Source organism: Ochotona princeps, chromosome 3 (genome assembly GCF_030435755.1).
Source record: "Ochotona princeps isolate mOchPri1 chromosome 3, mOchPri1.hap1, whole genome shotgun sequence".
In the NCBI taxonomy this organism is placed as follows: Eukaryota; Metazoa; Chordata; class Mammalia; order Lagomorpha; family Ochotonidae; genus Ochotona; species Ochotona princeps.
This window is the reverse complement of record NC_080834.1, coordinates 18,015,552-18,037,740: the sequence shown is the minus strand read 5'-3', so window position 1 is coordinate 18,037,740 and position 22,189 is coordinate 18,015,552. Positions and strand designations below refer to the sequence as shown.

The 22,189-nt window shown below is 43.6% G+C and overlaps 1 protein-coding gene across 2 annotated transcripts in view; it reads right to left on the bottom strand.

The window, feature by feature from the left end:
* The window catches only part of SCHIP1 (schwannomin interacting protein 1), a 720,286-nt gene that overhangs the window by 148,871 nt on the left and 549,226 nt on the right, over positions 1-22,189 (bottom strand). The window contains exon 1 of one of the 2 annotated variants that reach the window (XM_058661492.1): positions 16,482-16,610. The exons of the other annotated variant lie outside the window; for it this stretch is intronic. The gene's annotated coding sequence lies outside the window, so the exon portion shown is untranslated. Of the gene's footprint in view, positions 1-16,481; positions 16,611-22,189 lie in introns of those variants that run through there. 2 annotated transcript variants of the gene reach the window in all.

The window sequence follows — 22,189 nt, the reverse complement described above, 5'->3', positions numbered from 1 at the left end:
ATATTAATGATGGTAGAAGGAACAAAACTAGAAATGTCATTAACTTCTTATTAAGTCAGTTATTTATTTTGCTATAAGGCAATTTATTAGACGGGTCACAGTAAAACACATAATATTAGCATGCATAGGCTAAAAATACTAGGATTCTGCTTTCCTCACCACGTTAGGGCAAAATGTCCCTCACAGTTTCTAGTATCCATACACCAGTTGTGTTTCCTTCTACTTTAGTTTATTATTGTGTCTTAAACTTAGGTCCAAAACTCACCCTTCTAAGAAAGGGAGGAAAAAGTAAATAAGCCTTATTGTTTCTTATGGAAATAAGGATAAGATACACATATCTCATCAGACTGTAAGTCCTAATAAAACTGAATTGCTAAGAAGGCAAAGAATAGTGTGGAGACTTGAAACCTAGGGCACCTGCATTGCCACCTTCCACCTCTGCCCCTTGCAGCCGGGGTCCGGGAAGTCTAGAATATCCTCCTGCTGAGAATCCATTCCGGCTGAAACTCCTCAACCCAGTGCTCCAGGCACTGCTGCTAATGAATTAGCATTGATGGACAAGTTAAAAATCTCTTTGCTGACCCTGGAGTGGTGGAAAGAGCATAAATTAATCAGATACATCTGAATTTGAAGGCTGTCTCTGTCCTTTAGCACCTATCAGATCTTAGTTACTTAATCTATTTTTATTTGTTTCATGATTCCAAAAATGTAGGGATGCTGGGAGGATTACAAATAATACACGCAGTATTTGTAGCACAACATGCATTATGATCAGAATGTAATACGTAGTGGGATGTAGCTGGTGAGAAGGCTGTACTTGATTCCAAGAATGGAAGAGGTATTATTACCAAAATGGGAGGAGCCGTGGATTACGGTAAACACCAAAGTGACACTTAGTGTTGGAGCTCCCAGGAAACTTAGGAACTAGCCAGCAATTGACATATTTAGGCCCTAGCCCAGACCTACAGATCAGAAACTCTGGGAATGGGTCCAGAAAATGGTGTCCTAACTGATCTTTCAAGCTGCCTCCCTCCAGTCTGGGAGCTGCCACAGTAGACAGAGAAGCAGGAAGCGGGACTGCAGGGAGGAAGAAAGGAAGACATACCAAGTCAGCACACCCTCTCCAGGGGCACTTTTCCCAGGCAGGAAATCAACCAGCCACAAACACAAAGGACAGGTCTGGGCATATATCAGAACATGGGTTTGGGGAACATGAACTTGGATTGCCAAGTCAGGTGCGGAAAGCAGTCCCAGATGGAGCTCCAGGGCAGAAAGATGATAGACTGAGCTTGTCTCTCCTTGGGAAGGAGAAGGAAGCCAAGGTGCTTGATGGTTTTGAGCGCTGACTGAAGGCAAGAAGCTGGGAAAGACACTTCTGCAAGCTTCTGCAGCTTGGTGGGTTTGCAAATGAGTGTACTCTATCAAACAGGTTCCAGGTGCAAAGTTGCGGGTGGGGAGGAGCAAAGTCGGAGATGTGTCTAGAGGTTTGGCTCCATCAAGATTTACTACTCTGCCTGTTGAGTGTAGTCCATTTGCTTCTGCCGCACCCAACTCTGTCTGCCAGAGTACCAGTCACAGAGGTACTTCTGGTGGGGTCAAAAGTTACAAAGCATTTTTAGGGGAGAATGTTGTGGGATAGCGGGCATCCCATATGGGTGTCAGCTCAAGTCCCAGCTGCTCCATTTCTGGTCCAAACTCCTAAATCCCTAGAAAGAGAAGCACAATTTTTTATAGTATACATTTTCCATAAACTTTTTAGACTTTGGGTACTGTTTCTGCTGTAGACATTTATTACAAAGGTTCTCTCTCTCTCTTTTTTTAAAGACTTGCCTATTTTACTTAGAAGTTGAAGCTACACACAGACATAGGGAGGGACCACCCTATGGTTCACTCCCCAAATAATGACAGTGGCCAAGGCTGACCCGATCTGAAGCCAGGAGCCAAGGGCTTTTCCTGGATCTCCATGTGAGTGCAAGGGGCCCAAGCCATGTCAAACGGAGCAGCCTGGCCTCCAGTCATTAGCATGTGGAGTCCCAGTGCTGCAAGTGGAAGAATAGCCTGCTGCCATGACTTTCTTAGCTGGTTGGGAGAATGTTTTCAGTTTAAAAGTGTCACACACAGTCCCACTGCAAGTAAAGCAAGCAGACTGTTGAATAGGCTTGAAGAGTAAAAACGACAAAAGTTAACAATAACTGTGGTCTTAAAGACAGCGTTGTGGATGTAGTTAGGAGATTCTATGGAGTAGTAGAAATTGTCTATTACTGACAATCTTAAGTTAAAGTTCATTTCTAAATGCTTTTTAAGCTTATGATTAGAACAGACCACCTTTATAGATATTCCATGATGGTTTACTACTGTTATTCAAGAAAATCCAAGAGGCCTTCAAAAGGTTCCAGGACAGTGTGTGTTAGGTTTTAATTCCATTGTTGCATGAACTTTTGCACCCATCCTTGTAGAATGTGAGATATTATGCCAAAGGAAAACCACCAACTGTTCGTCAGCTCTCTGACATAAAATGGATGGTAGTGAGTTTGCTTTAAGAGCAATTGCTAAACAATGAACCTGATTAATAACAGGATGGCTTTCCTGGAGAGCCAGGGTGGGGAAGAAGAGGGTGTGCGTTTTGTTAAAATTGCACCACAGAGCTGGCTTCTGTTCTCAAAAGTTGTTTCCTCCTCCAAGTAACACAATTGTTTCCCACGTCACAGAAAGAGAATGAGAAATAACAGTTATGGAGCCTCTGCTGGGTTCTGGACTCTTCTAATCCTAAACACCTTGTTAATGATTTGCTCTCTTCAACCATGAGAAAACTGCAATTCAGACTGGCTCAGTAACTTGCCTAAGGTCAGGGAATAAATGAAGGTACTGAAAATTTAATCCAAATCTTCTCCAGTCTGGGTGCAACTGGTCTTGCAATACCATTTGAAAGTCTCTCCCAGCAACCCATTTTTTCAGTGGTAGAAACTGAAACACAGATAAATAAGTGGCCTGTGCGTGGTTGCACAGTCCATACGGAACTGTGGGGCACACATCTTTCTTTAAACTAATCTTTAAATATTTATTATTATATTAAGCTTCTTTCACTTGTAAGGCAGAGTGACAGATACATTTACACACATCCATCCACAGAGAGGTGGAGGGAGAGAGAAATGGATTCCATCTGCTGGTTTACTTCCCACATGTCTGCTACAGCCAGGGCTGGGACAAGCAGAAGCCACAGCACAGAACCCAACCAGGACACCAAACACTTGAGTTGCTGTTCCCTCCCAGGACATGTTAGCAGGAAGCCAGATCAGAATCAGAGCAGCTGGGACTCCAACTAGCTCGCCAATATGGGTTTCCAAGCGATGGCTTATATATCACAATGCCTGCCCCTATGATTTATATATACATACACACACAAATTTATTCAAGAGACAGGACCAGAAAGAGAGACAATCAGATGAGAATGCTCTCACCCACTTGGTTACTTCCCAAACACCAGTGATGGGCAGCTCAATCCAGATTGCCCATGTGAGGGCAAGGGACCCAACTGCCTGATCTGCCACCTGCCACCTCACAGGCCCCACGCTGGCAGAAAGCTGCAGTAAGACACCAGAGCCAGGATTCCAACCAAGGCACTCCAGCACTGGACAAGAGCATCTTAACTAATCGGCCAACTACCTGTCCCCTTTTTTTCCTTTCTGCTGACTTGTTTTAACTTATTAAAAAACAAAAAAACTACAGTATACTACTCTCAGCATTCTTTTTTCAGGTTTGGGGTGGGATCTTCTTTTCCTTGGCGGAGTTAACATTTGAAAGCAAGCTGTTTGACACTGCTTTCTCCATTGAGTGTCAAAGTGAAGCAACCCTAGCAGCATGCACTCTGCTCTCTCCCACCCTGTGACTATATGAGTTCACTGTGTGGCTGCAGGTCAGAATAAACATGGGGACTCCACAAGGAGTCCTGCCTGAGTTTTGAGTCAAAAACAGATCTTTCGATTCAGCGAACAGGAATCCCCACATTGCCCACCATCAGAGGAGAGAGGAAGGGAACCTTTGTAGTAACAAAACCCTTTTGATCAAACAAGATATTTTTTTCAAGAACATTTTGTCTTCAGAAAGCGCCAACAAATGGACAGGACACTTGCTAGTTAATAATAAAAAGAATTCTTCAGCCACGACTCAGTTGCATGACTATTTTTGAGAGGCTTGGAGTATGTAAGGAATTTTCATCTTGCCTGAGTTCAGTCCCGACACCATGGTGGGGTAGTCACTGGCCTCTGGCCTCTGGCTGATGACTCGCCCCTGACTCACGGGAGGGAAAGAGACTCCATGCTGCATAGTTTAACATCCATTTGTTGAAATTCCTGGGTGGAATTTTCTTTTTGGCTGTGACAGATGAATAATGGGCCTAGTTAAAGGGCTTCAGAGACAATGTAAAATAACCATTAGGTGTTTCTTCTACACCATAATCTTTTGTTTTTATTCTGTCTATAAAATCTCAACCTCAACTGTATACACACATCTTTGCATTTCACAAAACATATGCTTCTGCTAGGAAAGCCGCTATTACAAATTTTCAGCAGTTGATTTTTTTTCTTTTTTAAAAAGATTTATTTATTTATTTGAAGGGCAAAGTTACATAAAGAGAGGAAGAAACAGACAGAGAGAAAGAAAGCAAGCTTCTGTCTGCTGGTTCATTCCCCAAAGGGCCGCAATGGCCAGGGCTAGTTCAGGCCAAACGCCAGGTGCCTGGAACTCCTTCTGGTCCCCCTCGTGGGTACAAGGGCCAAGCTCCTTGGGCCATCTTCCACTGCTTCTGCAGGCACACAAGCAGGGAACTGAGTCGGAGGCAGAGAAACTGGGGTGCTCGCATTGCAGGTTATGGCTTCACTTGTTGTGCTACAAAGCTGGCCCCAAGTTAGTTAATTTCAAAGTAATACCTTAGGAGGCTCCGGACCATAGAAGGGGAAAAATTAAGAAGTAGAGCAGTAAAGGATGGCGTAGCAATCAGTCGCAATGAGACTTCCTTCAGCATTTCGCTCTGAGCAACACAGAATTTCCGAACTTGGAGAATCACTTCTAAGTGTCACTTTGTAGACGTTAGAGAAGCATTTCCACAGCAGTCAACCTAGTCATGCAATCTCCTGCTGCGGTACTTCATACATGCACCCTGCCCCCACCAATTCTACGCTCTGTGACAGACAGTCAAAGTCTCCGGCTAACCAGTCACGCTGCCCGGAGGGTTAAGGCTGCAGCCTCCCAAGCCGTAGGCTTTTGCCAACCTCCCCTGGTACTTTCTCCTCTGCAGTCAGTTTGTTAGCTGTAGCTCCTGCAAAGCCTTTAGCACTTGAAGAAGCATTATTTCCTCCCAGCCATGTTTGCCTTGAACTTGCAATTCACCAGGTCATACTGGTACAGAATCTTCACTTAGGCCTGCACCTCGGTATCTGGAATCTGCTCCTCTTCCTGGCCTGGATTTGTCTGCCAGGCTTGATCCCAGAGACAGAGCCTGGGGCCTTTGGTAACCTCATTGCCTCCTCCCTGCTGGAAGTTAGCTGCCACCTTAGTGCCTGCATTATTGCACATTTCCCTAGTAACCCTGTTCTTTCCTTCAACTCAAACTTCTCCAAACAACACCCATCTCTGCCGACCCTGAAATTCTCTGACCCTCTCCTAACAGTGTTTTCCGGCCAAGAGAGCAATGAGAGAGGGCACGGTCGGGCAAGAAGGCTGGGGAACTCACCTGCATGGCAGCAGGGATCCGCCCTGGATGGGGTTGCCTGCAAACTTCCCAGCGACTGTCTGCGGTTGAAATCTCTTGGCCTTAAAGGGACCAGGGCGCTTTTCACCATATAAGGAAGACAACTTGATTTGCTGCTGCTGCTACGGAACCTGTTTGGGCAAAGCGGCTGCTTCTTCTGTGTCCTCATGGAGGCTTATGCCTTCTGGGGCAACCTGGAGCCTGCCAGCTCCTGGGGATCTCTGTGTAGCAGGCAGCTTAGTAACTCTTGGAGAAGGAACACGAATAATGTTTGGCTGACAATCTTTAAAATAAGAAAATCTCTACCAGGCTTGTCTCCTTAGAAAAGGAGTTGCTGGCAACTGGAAGTCCTCAGTTCTATGAAAGGGTTTCTGCTCCAGCACATCAGGCTTGGGTTCCTGAAATCAATGGCCTTACCTAGCTTTGAGACAGGCTGGTTCACTCCCTAGCCACATTAACAGGACACTTGAGTGTGAGGGATGGTGCCATCCCAGCTGGCAGGTGAGCTCTTTTTCCTAAGTAGATGAGCGTGGACAGCCTTCCCCTGAGGCTGTCCCTGAGTGCCCTGGCCCTCGTGGTTAAAGGCCACAGCTGAGGCTTGGGGGGCTGCTTTCAAACGGCAGGGATGACCATGACTTCGCTCTTTAGCCAGAGCAAACATTTTCTGTTGATGATCTTTAAATGCAAAGCTGTCTTGTTGATGTGGGTAACTAAAAGCAGTTATGAAACGGTAGGTTTGAAGAAGAAAGCAGAGCTTAATTTAGTCATCACTTGGATGGTTACATGCTTCTTTGCTGCCAAGTGGAGACAGTCTTTGAACATGCTTTGAAATCTGCCAGGTAACTCTAGCCAGCATCCACTTTTTATTGCTTAGCAAACTATGCCTGCTAGTGTCTACATCATACATTTGGGACTTAAAAAAATTAATTTGTCACTTCATTGTATAATCTCAGATTCCCTTAACTTCTTCCTGTCTTTAAGGACTGTGTGCTTCCTATTTCTGCTACTCTGAGGAGCACCTAGCACACAACAAGTGTGCCACTGGACAATCACTTTTTGAATTAAATCAATTGACTGGAATCTGGACTTTCTTGTGTGATATTTATGTAGCTTTATGAATTAACTAGAGATTACTAAATTATTATTTTATTCTCAAATATATACATAAATTGCTTTGCCATTTTCTTTTTTTAAATCAACTAACATTTATTTCTCATAACACCAAACTTATTTCAAGGGAGGAGATCAAAGAGATTTCTTAAGATTGCCTAACTTTATTATGTAGCAATCTGATTTCCAGGAGTTTAATATAAGGTCATAATTAGAAGTCAAACACTATATAAATAGAAATGTTCATTGCACCGCTGTCTAGGATAGTAGAAGCAGTCAGTGACTTAAAGGTCTCAAGTTTCTTTCATGTATCAATAATAATAGCTTTTTGTTACTACAATGTTACTTCTTAAAACCGAACTTCTCACAAACGAGAAGTTACAGTGTTGGTTCATGGTTTTGGAGCCTCAGAATCCAAGACTGTGCAGGCCATTGGTTCTGCCTCGGGTGGTGGTGTTCTTCTGGGCAGAGTCCCAACACAGCGACACAGATGACCACATGTTAAAAGGCAATGTGTTTTGGTGTCTATGTCGCTCCTTTAAAAAGCCACCAGGATTAAACTATGGAGGCTTGCCCTTAACAATCTGGTCCATACCAATCACCTCCCAAAACCCAAATCTCCAAACCTCATAACTGTATTAGGTTTCCACCACTAGTTTATGCCCTTGGAGTTGAAGCATCTGCCTGAACTCAGGGCCTGAACCATGTTCAAAGCACAGCACAGCTCACATATAATTATTGTACCAAGCATTGTTCTAAGAATTTCACCCTGATTAACTCACTGGATTTTGGCATGACAAATCTGTGAGACAGAAATTGGCATCATCGCCCTGGAAAATTAAGGCACCGAAGTTAAAAAATTTAGACTTAAATTGGGGTATTATGTTGTCACGTACACCCTCAGCGTCATTCCATGTGTTCATTCAGATTTTCTAAGCATTATGACAAGCACCAAGGATAGACAGATGAGCAAAACAGAAGGAGCTCTGCCTTCACGCTGCCATTGAGGAAACCACTATTCTGGAGCCACGGCTCAACAACCTCCCACCTTCAACCGCCGACTTCCCTTATGGGCACTGGTTTGTGTCCTGGATGCTCCGTTTCTGATCCAGCTCCCTGCTTGTGGCCTGGGAATGCAGCAGAAGATGGCCTAAAGCCTTGAGACACTGCACCACGTGCACGACCTGGAAGGGGCTCATAAGTCCTGGCTTTGGATCAGCTCAGTTGCAGCCAGTGCAGCCATCTAGGGAGCGAACAAGTGGATGGCAGAGCTTTCCCCTCCGGTCTCTCCTTTTCTCTGTGAATGTGCTTTTCATGTATAAATAAATACATCTAAAAAGCAAGCAAGCAAGCAAGCAAGCAAGTTGAGTCTGGCATGATAGCGTAGTGGCTAAAGTCCTCGCCTTGAACGCACCGGGATCCCATATGGGCGCTGGTTCTAATCCCGGCAGCTCCACTTCCCATCCAGCTCCATGCTTGTGGCCTGGGAAGGCAGTCAAGAATGGCTCAAAACTTTGAGACCCTGCAACCCTGCATCAGGAAGAGCTCCTGGCTTTGGATTGGCTCAGCTCCAGCCGTTGCGGCCACCTGGGGAGTGAACCATGGGACAGAAGATCTTCCTCTCTGTCTCTTCTCCTCTGTATATCCGCCTTTCCAATAAAAATAAATACATCTTAAAAAAAGAAAGCTACCACGGGAACTGTATGCAGATGTGGGAACACCCTTCTGACATGAAGCTAACTGCCAGAAGCAGAGCATAGAACAGCTATTATTGAAGTTACCTACAAATTTGTGACCACAGATCTATATAAGAAATGGAAGACAATATATAACACTGAAAACTGTACGAAAGTGTTGGACTATGACTTTCTGTTGATTACCTTAAAAATCTCTTCCATTTTCATTTTTTAAATGAACAGAAAAGTCATCTTGGCACAACACTCTGACATTCTGCCTTTCTGCTCCCGCCTCCCGGCTGATGCTGCGGGGCTGCGTCTGTGAGTGACACGCGTCCCTGGAAGCAGTGGAAGTCTCTGCTAAGTGAGCAGCTCACAGGGACAGGAGAAGGGGGCCGCCTGCTGCCCCTGCTGAGCACCAGAACTGCCACTTACTCGCTCTCATGTTGCTGCCATCCAAGTGACATCTGTTGTGCGTTTTCACCTGACATTATTTTTGTGTGTGTGTGTATATATAAGTTAAACATCAGACTGGGTACGGTTGTAATAAATCCACTAGTGCTCACGAGAATGACGTAGATTATGGTGAGAAACCAGTCAACGACAGCTTTTCATGCGTTAGTCTTATGTCCACGCTTAGGGTTGACTTCTTTCATGCATGTGAACTTCACTTTGCTTTTTAGCACTTTTACATTTATTTTGTAGTTTTAGAAATGGCTTTCCTAAAACTAGCGATCCACATCCCAATGATTAAATCAGAGAAGGTGCCAAGACAAAGCTTTCCTGCCAGAACCCGGAGGACGTGTTAGCAGCTGTGCTGGGGCTGCAGGGGCATTTTGATGATCGTGGTCAGACCACAGGAACCCAGCAGTCCCATTTCACTCGCATGAAAAGCACTCCGGGAGCCGAGATCCACGGAGATTCATGATAGCAAGCAGCCCCCGTGCCAGTGGTGCAAGCGAGTTCTGCACCACTCACTGCCCAAGTCCAGGGCTGCATCACACATGCAGCTCGCCAGCATTCCTGGCCCACGTCAGGAGTTTCTAGCATGTGGCTTGGAAACAGATGGGGAGAAGCAGGTGTGGCCTGTTAAAAGTGAGTAGAAATAGGCCTTTCTCAAACACTTACTATCTTCTTTTACATATATTGCCAAAAATTGAGAACACACTGTTCTATGTGCATTGTTCTCTGGGTTGTTTCAAGTGTTATAACATGGGCATTTTTTTTTTTTTTGATGTTATGTAGGGACCTATTACATTACTTTAAACAACTGTTATTTGTACCAAAATTTATTAAACATCCCCTGATGGATATTTATTTTTGATATTATATTATACATCTCAATACTATAAATAGTAGGCTCTAAATAAGACCTACAGTGTCTGTGCCACACTTCTTGTACACAGGGGAAGACTTCCCTAGGCGATGACTGGTAGTTGACTAGCCAGGTTGATGAGGATTCTTATCTAAACTGAAATAGATACTGTTAAGCTGAACAAGCATTCTTTTTCAAGTCTGTGCTTTTTATTCTTCTTGCTTCTTAAAAACAACTCTTTCTCTTGAACAGCTCAGACATGCACACAATAAAAATACTCAGTGGCATAAAAAAAAAGACATGGTAACAAAGGAAGTCATTTCCATTTTGTCCTCCATTCTTTAGCCCCAGTGACAGTTCCTCAAGTGCCTTTCAAGAAAAATGTGTGTGTGTGTGTGTGTGTGTGTGTGTGTGTGCACGCGTGCGTGCCGGGGGAGATTCACAATGACACCAAAATGTCTCTACACTTACACGCATGTACATGGGTATATCATGTTGAGGATACCTTACGTTTTTTAGGGAATGGTGGAATGGACAAAATACATGCACAGTGTTTTCATAACATATATTTTCATCAATTTTTTGAAGGTACCTTATATATTGTTTTGCACCTTGGTCTTTTCATTGAACAACATGTCTTGGAGAATATTCTTAGCCCTGCAAATTCCTTATTTTTTTTCCAGTAGTAGAAAATCAATACTATCCACTGGGAATACACAATTTAGTCAATCTTCTACTGATTATATTCAGATTATTTCTAGTCTATTGCAGCTAAATAATTGAATAATGAATATCTTCACTGTGTGTGATTTTATTGGCATAGTTTTTGTGTTACATGCAATTTATATATATGTGCATATATATATATGTTTATATATTTAATTTAAATGGAAGAAAGAGAAAGAGAAACCTAGAGAGACATCTACTGTCTGTTGGTTCACTTCCCAAAAGCCTTCACTAGCTGCAGCTAGGACGGCCTGGAGCTAGTAGCCCAGATCTCCACCTGGGTCTACCATGTTGGTTGCAGAGACCCATACATTTGTGACATCACTTGCCGTCTCCCAGGCTAGGTCAGCGGGAAGCTGGATCAACGGTAGGGACTTGAACCCAGCACTCCAGTATCAGATGTGCATAAACCAAGCAGCATCTGAACTACTGCATCAAATGCCTCCTTGATCATTTAGTTTTGTTTTTCTTTTTTTTTCAATATTTACTTATTTATATTTCAAAGTCAGATATACAAAGAAGAGGAGAGACAGAGGAAGATCTTCTGTCTGCTGATTCACTCCCCAAGCAGCCGCAATGGCCAGAGCTGAGCTGATTCAAAGCCAGGAGCCCGGAGCTTCATCTGGGTCTCCCATGTGGGTGCAGGATCCCAAGGCTTTGGGCTTTCCCAGGCCACAGGCAGGGAGCTGGATGAGAAGTGAGCTGCCAGAATTAGAACTGGTGCCCATATGAGATCCTGGTGCATTCAAGGTGATGACTTTAGCCACTAGGCCATTGCACCAGGCCCAGTTTTGGTTTTCAAAATAACGTATCTACTAGAGTCAGGAGCCTGCAGTTCTGCAATGGTAGAAAGCCAGAATCAAGTGCCCTAGCCGGCAGTAGAATTCAGGCACTCTGACGGTGGAAACTGGCTTCCACTGCTGTACCAAACACTTGGTCTTCAACTATTGACCTAATTTAGGGAAAGCTGAGCTCTTTAGAGCTAGTCTTTTTTTTTTTTTTTTTTTTTTTTTTTTTCCGAAAGGCAGAGTTAGAGAGAGAGGGAGACACACACACACAGGTCTTCCATCTGCTGGTTCACTTCTTAAACAGCCACAAGGCTGGAGTTGAGCTGATTGGAAGCCCAAAGCCAGGAAATTCCAGGTCTCCCACATGGATACAGGGACCCAAGGACTTGAGTTCTTCTCCACTGTTTTCCCAGACCATAAGCAGGAAGTTGAGTTGAAAGTCGAGCATCTGGGAAGTGAACTGCATCCATGCGGGTTACTAGCACCATGTGCAGACAGTCTGACAGACCACCTTGCCAGCCTCTAGAGCTAGTCTTATCTGAACATGGTGGATGCCACTTCAGTCATATATTTTGAGGCATGTTAGTTGTTTTTCTTATTCTGATACATTTTATTATTCTGGCATTTTTAAAAATGAGAATGTTATATTACATTTTCTTGTTCTCATATAAAATTATTACCGGGTATTAATTTTTACATTTTATAGCCAGCTTTCCTATTGAATTATCACCTCCAGTGATTTTCCATGTGCCTGCTTTTTAGTTATGTGATTATTTAATCTATAAATAATTATCACTTGGCTTTCCAATATTTCAGACATTTTTTTCTTTCACCTAATTGGGCAATACTTAAACACTATTACTTAAATATGCTAAATAATTCTGGTTTTCCTTCACTTTAATAGGAAGCCTTTTTGTATTTTACCATGAATCAAGATTCTGCCTTGGAAAAATGAGAATAGGTGGATAATTCCTTACCACAACCACAATAAAAATTATGAATGACATGTCAGTATTACAGCGGGAGAGTGCCTGGGGAACACATGTATTTTTAATGCCTAACCTTGATGACTCCGACTCCCAGTCTGACTTCCCGAATGGTTCTGCCTGCACGTGTTCCTTGCTATTTCTCTGGGGAGTCACCCAATGTCACTCAAGTCAGGCACTGCCTCCTCGCTCTCTGCTCTGCTGTCACCATGGCAAATGCCCCTCAGCAGACACTTGGGAGCCCAGCGAGCTCCTGCCCCTGGCCCTACACCTGTCCACGCCAGCACCCCGAGGATGAGAAAGCAAGGGGCCCTACTCTACATCTCACCATCCTGAGCACTGTGAGACGGTGTCTCCCTCTCCTTTGCGAGACAGTTGAGGCCAGCGTGACCCCTAACAAAGTGAGACTGAAAGGTGAAAGGCAATGGAATAACAACGGCACAGCACACCCAGGCCTGACCCACTGTGGGGTCTCCCTGGAGCTAGCTATCTGCCTCATCCTTCATCTACTTCCAGAAGACAAGTGAACTGCTATTTTCTTACAGCTTTCCTGATGCTGACTACCCAGTTGGGGAGGGAAGAAAGACAAGTGTCAGGCCCACTTACTTAGTCTTCATTTCCCTGCATAGGATTGATAAACTATGTGAGTGATAGCGGAAAGATCTATTTTCTTCTATAAAGTGCTTATCTACCACCTGCAGGTGTATGGTCTTTCTCTGAAGCAGTAGCAAGACAATCACCGCGTGGAGTGACATCACATAGATTACATATTTTAAAATAGACTTTGGGAGCAAACAGGTCCAGACTTAGTCAAGTTACCCTTTGCTTAATACATGGCCTTCATCCTAGAGATTGGAGTTTTAAAGTTGGTAATGTCATGGGTGCTATGAGGCCCCAACCAGGAACTATCTAATCACTCTTTTGATGGTGGGAGGGCGTGGCTAGTCTGTGATGCAGGCTACTGAACCATCAGGATGGCTCTGATAGCAACCTTTATATTACGTAAAGTTATAGGCATGGAGCCAAACCTTGTGTATTCCCAGTGGGTCATCCACGCTTTTCATCCTCACCCAGCTTCACGCCAACCCAGGAAACTGAAGCCCAATATAACCAACTCCTCTGGGAAACTTTGTTCATTTTGTAAAATAAAATTCTTCAATTCTCCAAGCACTATATTGTTTTGTTTGACCCTTGTTACTGAATAAATATATATGAATGAACACTATTTGATGTTTGGGGTTTCATTTTTTTGCCCTTGTGAGTCAAGGCTCTCCCCAGGGCAGGAATTTATTTTTTTTCTTTGATAAGACTTGTTGAAAATGTACAACACGCTGAGCTCTGTTCAGAATCCTGGGGAGGCGGTGTGGGTAAAGTAGGCAAGCTCCCAATGTTTCTTGAGCTTCAGTTGTAAGGAGGTAGAACAAAAGGCAAGCAGAAGAAACCATAAGGAGCTTATGCATCTGTTGATGAAGGCAAAATGGGATAAATGTAGGGGTGACTCAAAAGGAAAGCCCTCTCTGAATTCCAGACTGCCAGGCTGGTCACATCTTTCTTGTTAGCTTCTGCATCAACTGTTGGCTCGTTCACCTTGCAAATGATCGATCCTCCATCAATCTGGAGAACCCTTTATACAACTCTTTTGAAAACTGAAAAGGCTTTCTTTTTCATGGCTTCTGACTTTATTAGTTTGGTCTTTCATGTCTCCTTCTGACGGCACTCCCGTGGATTTTTGACAGAAGCTCCCTCGCCTACATTTTCAGCACCTTGGCAGGTGCCACTTCAACCAGTCACACACAATCAAATGCAAAAATAAAGTGATCTCAAATTCCAAGCAAGAAACACCTGCTAAGTAGTTGACGTTCTCCTCAGACAATCTTTTCTGCAAGCAATTTTGGAAATTCCCTCGGTATACTTTGGTAAAGAGCTGCACCTGGGAAATGGGATGGAGGCTTTGACGAAGAGATGCTATTACCGGCTTCTCGGCAGTGCAGGGAGGAGGTGAGGCTGCAGGGAGCTCTATTTTACAGTTCAGTCAGGTTAGCCATTTACTGTTCCCATAAGCTATTTCACTTGCAATAAAGGTCAATGGGCCTTTTTAGGGAGGCGAGCTGGACCCTGGTCTAAAGCTGCCATTTTCAACAGTCAAAAAGACAGGCTTGCTTTAGAGTCCTCTGAAAGTGGTAGGATGTTTACTTAGCTGCAAGTGACTTGGTATGACCAGCTGATGAGCAAGGCAGTAATAATTCACTGACTTCGGAGTGGAAGACTTACACCCCGAGGGAGCTTGACCACAAAGCTAAGCAGGGTGTGGCCGACTGTGGGTATAGTGTATCATGACATGGGAGCTTCGCCAACACAACTAACATTTCTGTACCTGGAATCCTTCCATAGGCTTCCTAGGAAGCTGATGTATTTAAGGACTGTGGTATGTGGCTCACAGTGCTGCAAATTTAGTACAATTGGCAGAAACAATCCCATAAACAATTGATTTTCCTTTTTTTTCCAAGTTAGTTTTTTAATAATGAAATTAAACTAGGTGAATATTTCCCTAAAGATTGTAGGCTCAACATTTTGGCTCAATATCTCCTGAAGGACTTTTGAAAAACTATGTACCCTCTTTCAGTTTTATGCTGTAATCTTAAACATTAAATCAAAAGCTTAAACGGTTGCAAAGGATATAATTTATGGTCTCTTATAAATATTGACTTTAAACACTATGTTTACCCAACTTGTTATGGTGTCTTTACTAGAATATAAATTGTATAGCAACCCCACACCCACCACCATCCACCAGGGAAAAGTTGGAGCTTTTATATAATTTCTTTTTTCTCCCATGGATTCTTATTTCCATTCCTTTATAGAAATTTACCCAATAAAATGCATTTTTTTGTGCTGAAGGGATTTGAATTGTTTACCTTAGTTTAGTTTTCCAAGATTAAGATACTGAAGAAATGAAGTGACAGGAAGTTCCAGCAGCACCCTTTGCATGTGGATGCCTAAGAAGCTGACATTGTCCACTATCCCATGGGAGTGTGAGAAGAAATAATGGATTGTTTCCTGCACTAGGCAATGAGATTGAGTCTCTCTCTCTCCTTTTCCCAGTTGGACATCAGCACTGAGATGGGCAGAGCTGGGCAGAAGCAGACCTGTCTAGGTGCCCCGCAGAAGGAATCCCCAGGCAGGATCATCTGCGCCAGCTCTGAGGTGAATCAGCAGAAAAATTCTGATGTATTGAGTCACTGAAGTTTTTTCTTAACTGATTATTTTTAATCAAATTTTCACATGCATTTGACAGGGAAGGTGGGTTGGAAGGAGAGTCTGAGATTGAGAGAAAGAGTGTGCTTTCGCCTGCTGGTTCATTTCCCAAATGCCTGGAATGGCTGAGGTTAGGCCAGGTCAAAGTTGTTAGCTGGGAACTCAAGCCGGGTCTCATAAGTGGATGGCAAAGACCCAACTACTTGAGTTACCATTGCTGCTTTCCAGGGTGCACATCAGCAGAAAGCTGCATTTGGGAGTAGAGCCAGGGCTTGAACGTAGCACTCCTACATGGGATACATACATCCCAATCAACATGTTAAACACCAGGCCAAATGCCGGCTCCTAAGTGTTAGCTTCATTGGTTACAGAAAGGTAGCTGACACTATCCTCATCATTTAGGATATAACTAGTAATAAAAAATATGGGCACATTACAACTTCTCATAGGTAATTCTCAAGAAGAAAAAAAAATTTAAGTTCTTGAAAATGCATCCCTTAGTGAAAAAAAATTAAAAGATTGTGTTCATGTGGATGGGAGTAAAGATAGTCATAGTAATGTCACTCATTTCCTTTGCGTAATAGTCACATAATGATTTACAATAAAAATATATAATGATCTATCAACTGACAACTGAATTGGGTCCCTTTTCAATTTTACTGAAGGCAAAGATTCAGCAGCTACTTAACTTGCAATGAAAGTTGTTAGAATCATTCATTTTCTCAATTTCCTTACCCACATCTCAAATTACCATCCCAAGACTTGGTACAGTGAGAAAAATACTGTTGGAAAGGGAGGTAGGCAAGAATGTCTCAAGTAGTCAACTTAGAAACAAGTCATATGAAATCTGGAAATCAACTCCTTTACAGAAATCTGTACCTGTATCCTTTGAAAGTCTCTGTGAAAGCCCACAGGTGCTCCTACCCCACATTCAAGGTGCTGGCCTGGGGACAAGAGAGACAAACCAGGAGCAGAGGTGTCTCCTGGCCTGATCCTGTCTTGGCTGTGGAACTTCGCCCAAACCTTTGTTCCATCATTTCCTGCCCTTCTTTCTAACTCCCACCGACTCCTAGGAAACAGCAGGAGGAATGTCTGTGGGGGCTGACTTTACTGTGAAAGAGGTTATAAGGGGCTTGTAAGGGGCTCCAATTTGAGGCCTGGCTGCTTCACTTTCTATCCAGCTTCCTGCTAATGCACTTGGGAAGGCACCAGAAGATGCTAAGGATGACTTGTGCCCTTGTCACCCATGTGGGAAACCAGGATGGCATTCTTGGCTCTTGACTGAACCCTGCCCAGTTTGCTCACTTGAGGAGTAAACCATTACATGGAAGATCTCTGTTTTTCTGTCTCTCCAAATTTGTTTTTAAAGAAAATTTAAAAATCTACAATATACAAAGAGCTATTTCAAGGCAACGAGAAAAACATTACTCCAACAGAGAAAGATGGGCAAATGTCAAGCACAGGCAACTAAAAGAAGAAACAAATGGCTGTTCCCCATTATCAGACATCACAGGTACATAAACAAAGACAGTGAGATATCATTTCAGGAATCAAATTGGACAAAAATTCACCTTTAACTGTGGCTGGGACAACAAACTGTTTCAACACTTCTGCAGAGCAATTCAGCAATATGTATCAAAATGCTTAAAAAGGAATTATTCCAAGAATTATTCCAATGAAGCAATCATGAATCTAAAAAGTTTCAGGCATAGATGTATCACAGTGGCAAGGTTCTTTGGTTTCAAGTACTAGGTTGCAAACACATTTCATTTGAATTATCTCCTTTCTATTGCCTTTTCTGAGTCTCTTGATTAAAATTACTGACTTAGACTAATTGCATTCCAAGCACCAGAAGATTAAATGGTCTCACCAAATCAGCTATTGTTTGCGAAGAGGAAGTATTGTGTGACGCCCTGGGTTACTTCTCCTGGGGCTGGATGTAGCGTCAGGTTTTGATTCTCCATAAGGGGCAGGAAATGACAGAAGTGTAACATATCTATAATGGTGAGAATAGAGCTAATGTAAAAGTCTAATCCAGGATATGAAGTAACTCTTCCACCATACATGAGACAGCCATTGAAAAACTTCATATGGAAGACTGATGTGGAAATACACTTGTCATGTCTTTCTATTTCTAGAGAGAAAAAAGATAACTAGACCATGCACTATCATTGCATTTTTTGGAATGGTCATTTTGATACAGAAAGAAAGGATATGTAGCAACATTTTAATGATAGAAATATCTGGATGCTGGGATCACTGGTGGTTTCTAATCTCCTCTTTAGGGAACCATTTTTTTCCCCAAAATGAATTTCAGTTAATACAAGAAGTACTCAGATTAAAAACAAACATGTACAGATTCAGGAGTAGTTTTCAGTCTTTCGGAGGACTGAAAAGAAGCAAGACAATCTAAACTGTGCATACACGAAGCTTCTAGCCAGACTGGGGTGCGAGGCTGCAGAAGGCCCAGCTGCCAGAGCACTCGCACACACTGGCTCCTGCCACAAGCATCTGCGGCTCTCATCACTCCGCCTGGAAGCGGACAACTGTGCAGAGGGATTCCTTCTCTACTTACTTGGCCCCCCACTTTCCTCCACAACCCCAAGACACTTTGGCATTACGATTCTGTCTGAAGATATGCATTTCATGGAAAAGAGACTTGGAATCAAAAATTGAGAACCCAAGCCTGATTCTGATGTTCTACTGGCTGGATTATCCTGATGGAGCCACCAGACTTCTTTGAGACTTAGTAGAATGGGGAAAATAATAGGAAAACTGTTTCTGCCTGTGACAGTTGTGAAACTGAATAATCAAAGAAATTGATGTATGTACACATACACACATATTCAAAACATAATCAAATATACACATAAAATAATAGCTGGGGAAAATTAGCAACTCAAATCCTTAATTTGACCTTGGCCAAATACAAATGGGATTGTGGATCACTGTGGATCTGGTGCAGTATGTGACAAGGAGATGTCTTGATGACTGAAGTATTCTGACCACTGCTTATTATTGCCCTTCTCCATCAGTTCAGAAAAAGAAGGCTGAGGAATATTTACTTTCTGGTGAACACAGGGGCACAATAAATAGGAACCTTGTTGAAAGACAAGCGAGTGCAATAAAGGTTTTACTTAACTCTAAGTATTTGCCCACAATGTTTCAGAATGTAATGAATTATAGCTCATTCCTTGTAGTGTTTACCAAGAATGGAAAGGCATTCTATAAGGTATCCAAATATTGACAATAAACATGACCATTAACCACAACATCTGAGAAGACCACAAAGCTTGTAAAACATTTCTGTTACAGGAAATTGTATTTGCTTGCTTGGCCATAAAATACACACTAAGAAATTCTACTTGTTCCCTGGTTGGTTATGAACTCTCTACTTTGGAGAATTAGTAAATGCCTCAGTCCCCGGACTAAACAATCAAGCTAACCTCCCCCAGCCCATGTATACTAGGTGGGTTCTTTTATTGATCAGATGCTTTGTAGATGAGTGTGCTTCTAGAAGATTGCCCACAAACACAGTGAAGTCCAGTTTCTTTCATGGTGTTACTTAAGGTCACATCTGGGGAATGGTGGTAGATGATGGAGAAGCTAAACTGTGTGCACCTGTGTGTTTTTGCACTATGACGGCATCAAGCATTCACTACCCGTGCCTCATATACAGCTTGGCGCTATGCAAACTGGTATTCCTCTACAGGCTAGTGGGCAGGACTTGAGCTTTTCCTCCTTGCGCAGAACTTGACCAAAAGCGATTCTCTAATGACTTGTCATAAAGCCAACCCCGTCATAGATGTATTTTCTCAGTTGCCACATCATTAGCCTTCTCTCTCTTTTTAAAAATAATTCAGTGAATTTTCAGTATTGGTGTTTGGATATGATTGGTCGTTCCTGAAACTCACGTTGAAGTTTAATTCCCGTTGAGATATGAAGGGCTGAGATGAGGTGGAACTTTCAAGCAGTGATTAGGCTTCTGCCCCATGAATGGATGAACCCATTCATGTGATTATCAGACTGCTAGCTAAGTGGGTTGCTGGGTTATCTCCAGAGAGGCCTGCTGTGACAGCCAGTTCAGATGGGTCACTTGCAATGTGTCTCCCTAACTATGTGGTGTTCTGCATACCCTCAGAGCTCTACTAGCAAGCAGGCCATTACCAGATGCAGCCCCTTGACTCTGCATTAGAACTGTGAACCAGAATAAACTTTTTTTTTTTTTTAAGAGCAGCTGAGTTTTATTCTCATTGCCAACAAACATTTAAACAGTAAACAAAATGAGTGGCTCCTGAGCTCGTGGAGTTGATGTAGCAAAGCACAGGGCGTCCAGCTGCCTCCCCCCCCCCCCCACAAGTGCCCTCTGGCAAGATGCATTGTTTGGAGGGTACAGGCCTTTAGCTGCGTCTTTAAGGCCCTTTAGTTAGTCTGTGTCAGCGGGAAACCGGGGGCCCAAAGCGCCTCAGGGTTCGCACCACTAGGGAAAGCTGCTCCAAAAAGTTGATAATTGACACTCGGAGGAGGCGAGGATCTTTTGCAGTCCAACGGGCCGCCAGCATGGTGCCGCTCACTGCCAGATCTTTTCCAATTGCTTCGTGGTGGGGTTCGGCATCTGGAGCCAGGGACTCCAGCGCGATTTCTGCTTCCAAACGGGTCGGGAAGGGCACACTGAGAGTGCTGGTGGAGACTTGGTAAAGGTGCCATCGGGTTCTCTGGCTCCCCGTCCTAGCTCAGGCGCCCCCACTGCTCTCAGCTCTTCAGAAGGCTTTAAACCGTACCCCCTGGACCGCCTCGGTCCCGGTCCCGAGGCCCAGGCCACTCTGTATCCCCGTTCTTCTAGCCCATCTCCAACTGTCCCTGTTTTCTTCCTCTAGGCGACCCGGCTCCCGCCACCGGCATTCCCCAGCAGTTCACCACTGGGCCCTCTGACCCCGCTCTAAGCGCGGGTTTCTGTCACCGGACGCTCCAGAATAAACTTCTATATAAGACTCCCAGAAAACAGACTAAGACAGCCATCTGAAAGCTCATATGGTTTTCGCAACAAAAGGCAATATGATGAATAAAATGGATTATGACCTGGCACACATTTTATGTGCTTCCTTCCTTCCCATCCCCTCCAAATCCCCGGAGGTTGGACAGCTAAAAATGACATTTCTAAAACCAAGCATCCAGATACGACACAGCTTTGTCTCTGGTGATTGAAATGCCTGCAAAGTGATATTTAAAAGGCAGCAGTCCCCAGTGAGCCAGTTGGCAGCAGTGATCAGACCAAGGACACTGGGCTTGTTTGGGTAGCAGTGTTCCTGGTACCTGCTTGGTGTGGGCCAGCTGGGGAGGTCTGCAGCATCTTTTAGCTGCTCTAGCTGATTTTTGTGGCTAGCACAGACCTAGGTGAGGCCTGGTTCTGGAGCAGGCAGCAGGCTGCTCCTGGAGCTCAGGGGTTAGGAATGCAGGGGCTTCCTGGCTTCCCAGCTTCTGTGCAAGACTGGGTTGGTTCCTTTCTCCCCCAGGTGCTGACTCTCCATTGTTCTGGCAGTCAGTCTTAGAGACACAGCTTCAACACACTGTCAGCACTTAATTCCCTGGGTTGAAGCCCTTTGCCCTTTTTGCCCAAAATAGCTAGAGTGGTTTCTGTTTTCTGTAACAGAACTGTGACTAATACACAGGAAAAATAAGAGTTCTGGGAACATCTGGCCCCTAAGTCAGCCAACATCACAGAGGACTGTGAGTGAGCAGCGAGCTCTAGCTGCAGGCTGTGCCTTGGTGTACCCCTCAGGGAGGCCACTGGACAGATGCCACTTGATTTCATTGTATTTGTTTTGCTTGTTTTTTTTAGAGACATCCACTGCTCTTAGTTATTTTACCTTCTTGAACACTAGAGGGATTTGAGTTTGTCACCTCCCTGACACTCATCCAAAGGTGGCTAAAAAGGTTTTTTTGTTTTGTTTTGTTTTGTTTTTTTAAATTTCGAGGACAGAATTCTCTTGTTTTGAACATACTAAAAAATTTCTCTAAATCAAAGCTAGGAAGCTCTCCACCTAAGCCACATTATTTATATCCCCATTAGAACTGTACTTCCTTAATGATAATGTTGAGAACACTGATGTTAATTTATGAAGACAAAAAAAATTCAACTTCTCTCAATCAAATTTTACCTTATAATCTTATAAGATATTATGGTTTCCTTCTTGCATGTTCTGTTAGGGAGGGCCAAAGGCATTCGGAGTGGTTCACTTCTCCAAGTCTACCTGACTTTATGCTTGCATATTCTATCTCTTTTTTGGTAATTTTTATTGTTATTATTTTCCATGATACAGTTTTGTAGGTATAGGGATTTCCCCCTCTGCTTCCCCTCCCCCCTTTCCACCCATTCTCCCTCTGCAGCATTTTTGCTGTATTATTACAATGGTGTAGTCCCTCAGCAAGAGTCCCAAGTCCAGCATGCTGGTGTTTATGTGTATCATGGCATTAGACGTACAGGCAACAGTAGAAACTCGAGTGTCATACTGCCAAGGTACATTTAAGTTCTATTGGGAGTTCTCCTTTTAGCCAGGAGTAGAGATGCATACTACAATGTATCTCCA